Raw genomic sequence first — 6609 nt, 5'->3', positions numbered from 1 at the left:
ATGCAAGCTGAGCAAAACGAAAATGATCCCTGTAGAGTTTTTTACAGGCTTCGATTTAGTAAGCACGTGAAAATGGAGAGTTAGTGATTCCTTAAAACGTTTCAAATGTCTATATCTGCTTCAATATGACAAAAATGTCGAGTCCTGCAAGATGTGTTTCTGTTGTAATTAATATAAATTTTTCACTGGGCTTGTATGTCTATCTCTCTCTCTCTTTTTTCTTAAATATGGAACACTTCATGCATTTGTGTGTCATCCTTGTGCAGGGGTCACACTAATCTTCTCTGTGTCATTCCAAGTTTAGTATATGTGCTACCAAAGTGAGCGTGGACTTGTGTGTCTCTTAATTCCAAATTACCTGTGTTTTGCAGAATGGAACTGCTTGACTGAGAGTTTGTCTTAAAGATATTATTTTAGACCATGTGCAAGAGAGAAATTCTTGCCAAGTATGGCCTTCACTTACTGAACTCACTATTTAGAATGAGAGATATGAAGCATATGAAATATTCTAAGGATGAGCTTGACGATGGGCATAAATTCCAGAAAAGAGCAGAGACAACTTGCCTTAGTGCCTCCCTGAGGAATCCCAATCACTCTTTCAGATTCCCTTGGGCATCAAGTTCACCAGGAAACTTTCTCTGAGTCCTCAGTCTAGGCAATAGATTCTTTTGTGATACTTTCATTAGACGATGCATCCTCTATCACTATACTTAACTCCATTTTTTCTTGTATCTTTCTTCTTTTCTGGATAGTGAGTACATTGAGAACAGGTAGAATGACATTCACTTTTTCATCCTTTGGAAATGGCATCTGACACACAGAATTTTTTAATAAATACTATTGGAACTTACGAACTCATGAAAAGTTCAGGAGGGAAACTAGAAGGTATCATTTTGATTTTGAGATACCAGTATATTCTTTAAGAAGCCAAATTTCAGGAAGCAGCTATAATATAGAGGAACTAAGAAGACTGTCCAGGCTTCAGAATGTTGTGGCGTTGAAGATATCTATCCTCTCATCTACAAGCAGGCTGCCTTGCCTTGCCTCAGTAGATGGCAACAATTGGTTGATGGTTTAAGAGTTAATAGATTTCTTTAATATTTTTAAAGTTGTGATACAAAATTCAAAGACAAGTTAATTTTAGAAACTAGCCTTTATTTAATCAGGGCAGTGAAGTTGAAATAATAAAATTTCTTTCAGAATTTTTAAAACAATTTTCTAAATAATTGAATGGTCTCTAATTATTTAAGAGATAGTCTTTACCAACTTCTTTGTCTCCTACATTACTTTCACTTTCTATCACCTTTTAAACCAACCTTTTAAAAGACAAATATGTTTGTAACAGGCATCCAGTATGAAGAAATTTGGCTGTGGGAGGCTTACAGGGGAAGGGAGAAGGTCGTATTATTTGAGGAGGTCGACGGGCATTCACAATATGCACGTACATGATTTATAGAGAATCAAATCTTCAGTAGCCTGAGAAACACATTTCAAACAATTCTGGAAGAGTAGAGGTTGATATATTTGAATATAAAGACCAATGATTCTAGTTTACCATATAATTTCTGTCACCTTAATCAAATGTATAAAGATATGATTATATTGCTTTGTTATGCTCAAGTCTTTCATAAGCCTTTCTTGTAAAAACCCTTTCGGAATGGGTCACTTTCTCAGTATTATCTTTAGCCTGATTAAATTTATTTTTAAGTTGAAACCCCAATTTTTTGAGATTGCATATTTATTACAATATTTTGTCACAGAAATAGAAAAAAAGTTTTAGAGGTAAAAGGGATCTTGTAACTTCCCTAAGCTAATCCTGAACAAGATGAATACAGAGACAAGTTCTTGTCACAGTGCTATGAAAAGAACATAAATTTTGCCATCAAGTGATCTTGGCTGTTTCTCTAGTTCCACCACCTACCTTATAGATTTTCTGTTAATTAGGAATAAGTTAAATCATTAAAAACTTGAATAAAATAGTTGATTAGGTTAAATGTTTTAAATATTTTTGATTGAATGCCTATTGAATTAAATATTCCAATAGAATTTAAGCTCCATCAAAGCAGGATTTTTTAATGTGTTTTCCAGAGCCTGGAAACAATGCCTGAAACATAATAAGTGCTTTATAAAATCTTTTAAATCAATGAGTTTAATAAGTTAATAGCTATGAAGAAATAAAACATATTTAGTATTAAAACTGTACTGAATATAATGCAATTTTGAATAATTAAGAGCCAATATTATGACTACCACATATCATGACATCATTAAAGTGTTTTGATTTTAATGTGTCAGAAGATGGCTTTAGGGTTTCTCGTCTTATGGGTTGATAGAAATGAAGTTTATTAGGATTAACCTCTGCTTTAAAATTCTTAGAGACGGGGAGCTTACTATGTATTTCTTCAAACTTAGGTTTTTTTATTAATGTTATTGAGACTATTATCTTTGTGATTCATGGGAGAAAACCAAGAATTATGACTTAATTATAGGTAGCAAAATTTTGGCAGTAAACTATCAAATAAGTTAACTCATTAACCTATCTACCCAGCCACCCATTTATTCATAATGGTTCTTCATTCTAAGCTGGTGTGATGGATGAACTAGGAAGTGGATGGTGTAAAGTGGTTCGATAAAGTCTTCCTGTTTAATATTTATTTGGCATCCTCAGCGTGCTAAGTAACCCATAGAATACAGATTAGATCACAGTTCTCACCTTCAAAAAGTAAGACATGCACGTCTCATAAAGTCTCTGTGAAATGAGGCAACTTGCCAAACCAAAAAAATAAATAGATTTTAAAGTAATGACTGCAATTTTACTCTTGAATCTTGATTCTCTCTTGCTCAGTCTGAAGGAATAAATCTGAAACAGAGCAAATGGGGCATATCTAGCCTGTGTTCAGTTACCAGGTCATTGAAAGTAGACCCATCCATCTGCAAAAGGCTGCCTTTGTGGAAGAAAAGCTTGATTTGTGTTTTGAGATAATAAATTTCATCAGTTTTAAAAAGTTGTAATACAAAGTTCGAGGAAAAGTTTTTCTAGAAATTTGCTTCTACTTAACTAGAGAGTAACTTAAGTTAGAAAAAATATTCCTTCTAGTTTTTTTTTATTCATTTATTTTATTTTTTTCTTATTTTTTTAAATTACCATTCCCCCGACCCCTACCTTTTGGCAACTATCAGCTGGTTCTCTATATTTGTGGGTCTGTTTCTGTTTTGCGTTGTATATTCATTAATTTTGTTTTGTTTTGTTTTTTTTAGATTCCACATAAGTGACATCATACAGTATTTGCCTTTCTTTGCCTGACTTATTTCACTTAGCATAATACCCTCTAGGTCCATCCATGTTGTCAGAAATGATAAAATTTCATTCTTTTTTATTGCTGAGTGGCATTCATTGTATTTATATATATATACTACAATCTTTTTATCCATCCGTCTGTTGATGGACACCCAGGTTGCTTCCATATTTTGGCTATTATAAATAATGCTGCAAAGAACATAGGGGTGTATAAATCCTTTCGAATTAGTGGTTTTGTCTTCTTCAGATAAATACCTGATAATTTTAAACAACTGCCTTTCTAAATTGAATTATTACTCCTATAATCCCAGCTTCAACTAAACGATATGCTCCCAAGAGCAATGATTGCGCAGAGAGGCTTACTCTTTTCCTCCAGGTGTTCACATTTCATCCACCCCCAAGCCAAATGATGAAGCTTGGAGGTTAGGGGTTGGGAAGAGGTTCTTGAAGCTCCCTGTAAGAGGTGTAGCTATTTGCTTTGCTTCCTTCCTATCTGGATGCCTGATCAATTTCAGGATCTGAGAACAACACTGGTGAAGTATCAGAGTGCAATGAAAAGTATGGTGAAAGAATCATTGGGAAAGCTTGATGGGTAAGTCCTAAAGGTGGCTCTTGAACTGGAACCTCCTTCTAGTCTAGAAATGTATGAAGGCAGGAGGCTTTCTGTAATAGTTTGCCTAGCAAGAGACTCTGTCCTGCAATTTGTCTGAGAAGAAAAATCAAAGGAAGGATTCATCACCCCAAGTCCTGTGGCCGTAGGAGAGAACAGAAGAGGACCACTTTGACTTCGATGGCTTCCTATGAAGGGGCATGGAGGTTAGAAGAGAGAAAATAGGCTATAGGATTGTTCAGGCATCCTGGCCAAGTGAAGAGACCTTCTACCTCTCCAATAATGCTACATGCCCTGTTTTGTTTTTCCCATTGCTCCTTGGGAGTAATGAGAAGCTGGGTAGAGTAGAGAAGATAAAGGTGAAGCTGGTTGCTCAAATAATTGATTGTGCTTTTTACAATATATGGTACTTACTATGTGTCTTCGTTTATGAGCCCTAGCTCCAAAATCCTACTACACACTCACCTGTCTCACAGCCCTGTTCAAATGCTCCTAATGGCTTCCCAGGGTCTGCAAAGCAAAAATCCTAATTCTTTAGAAGATCATAGTTATGGCATTTGGTCTTTACCTATCTTTCTAGCCTCTCTCATGTATTAATCTCAATCTTTCTGTGTTTTAATCAGAGAGAACAACCTAGTACTATTTACTTTCTCCTAAAATCATGTTTCACAGTCATTCAACAGAATATATCGATTACCTCTTATGCATCAGACACTCTTCCAGGCATTAAAGATACAGTAGGTAAATCAGACATTCTTTCTCCTAAGGCGGAACTTTATAGACTAACAAATAGGGTATTTTTGTCTTAGTAACTTCTGTTCCTGCTTCTTAAATATACTTCCTTCCCTCTTTCACCACAGAACCTTTATTCAAATAGAATAAATGCTGTCTCTGTACTTTGTGTTTACTGTTTGATGGAATTTTGTCTCTATTACTTGACTATCTCTCTATCAAGTCTGAGATCTCATTGACAAGAGCTGTGTTATACCTATCTGTGTATCTATAACATTTGGCACATTGTGGGTACTTAAAAAATGCAGGCTGAAATGCCTCAACCTTATTGTCTTTTATTTAAATGTCTTTAATTCTTACTTTTGTATTTTCTCAGAGATTATATAACATCCAGAGACTTGGCAATCCAAGTTTAGTTCAGAACAGTTACACAATCAAAATATGCTTTAAAGAAGTCTATTCTAAGCAGTATTGGTTGAATGATTTAACATATTTCTTTTCGTATCTAAACAGTGAAGTCATTCCTGTTTGGGGGGGAAAAATAAAGTACATAGCTCCCCAAATTATTCTCAAAACTAAGGATAAACAGCTGGTATCATTTTGAAAATATAAAACTATTTTGACCACCAGAAGCTCATTTCAATGCATATAAAAACAGGGCTCTATATATAGTTAACACAGACTTGTGTGTTGCTAAATTATAATCACTGAGTCACTGATTAAGGAGTGGCTTAAATCTGAGACTTGTCTTGAAAACAAGATTCTTTCCAGCATCATATGGTTGTTTTCTTTAGTATTCGATAAAAACTAATATAATACAAGATTTCAAATGGCAATCTGTGACACTTTCAAAACTATCAGTTGAATTTTATTGATCTACTCTATTGGGAGGACTAAAGTAAATACATATGTAGTTGATTAGAGCCCTAGGCAACTTCAGAATTTTCAAGACACAGAAACTGCAGAATAATTTCAAACATCTGCAACTGGCATCACAGTAAAGGTCTCAGCCTTTCATTGTGTCTGGCAACCCAGCATGGTATGAGAGTAATAGAAGCAGCAGGCAGGACAGGACTGGACGGCAAGGAGGAAATCATGCAATAAGGTAGCAGCAATCTGTATACAAAATCTATCAAGTACCAACAGAATAATGGTCAAGTCAGGAGATGACAGCAAGAATGGATTATCACATAAGGCAAACTATCCACACATACTCCCAACACCTCTGCTCTGTGCATGCCTCCTGGTTCTCAGATACGACACCACAAAAATGTCAGGGAATTAATCCTGAAATGAAAGAGATTTATTTTCACCACCTGATGCAATGGGCATAAAGTATAAATCAAGTTGACTTATAGAAAAAAAAATTACATTTCTTGCATATTCAAGTTTAGAAGCTGCTATGAAAATATGTTATACTATATTCTTGTGCCTTTGTGTGTTTTTCTGAAAGATATATTTCTTGAAGTGAAATGCTGGGTCAAAATGTATGTGTCTTTCACATTTTGGTACGTACTACTAAATTTCTCTCTAAAATTACATATAGTTTTACTTTTCTACTAATGATATATGAATGCCCTTTGTCTGATGCCTTTGCCCAAATTTATCAACAGCTTCTAAAGATTCATTTACCTAAAATACTTCTTTTAATTTATTTCCACAGAAATATCTCTTTTGGTTTGCTTCCAGAAAGACCTTGCCCAAAGATAATTGCATTTAGCTCAATTCCATTCAAATCCAATGTCATTAATTCATTTTTATCATCTATTTTCTTTGCTTTGAGGACATATGAAATAGAGGTGGGGACGAGAAACTAACATCTATTAGATGCTTACACTGAATCAGGCACTTTACAAATAGTACGTTATTTCAATGGTTTTCAAAGTGTGGTCTCTAGACAAGCAGCATCGGCATCACCTGGAACCTTTTTAGAAATGCAAATTTCCAAGCCCTGCCTTAGACCTACCAA

At 34.8% G+C, this 6609-nt stretch overlaps 1 non-coding gene across 1 annotated transcript; it reads right to left on the bottom strand.

The window, feature by feature from the left end:
* Positions 1-221: 221 nt before the first annotated feature.
* Positions 222-328, bottom strand: LOC111732942. The gene has a single exon (XR_002777764.1). It is a non-coding gene; the product is annotated as a U6 spliceosomal RNA (small nuclear RNA).
* Between the last annotated feature and the right edge of the window lie 6281 nt (positions 329-6609).

This window comes from Pteropus vampyrus, unplaced genomic scaffold (assembly GCF_000151845.1).
Source record: "Pteropus vampyrus isolate Shadow unplaced genomic scaffold, Pvam_2.0 Scaffold12, whole genome shotgun sequence".
NCBI classification, from domain to species: domain Eukaryota; kingdom Metazoa; phylum Chordata; class Mammalia; order Chiroptera; family Pteropodidae; genus Pteropus; species Pteropus vampyrus.
This window is presented reverse-complemented; position numbering and strand designations above follow the sequence as displayed.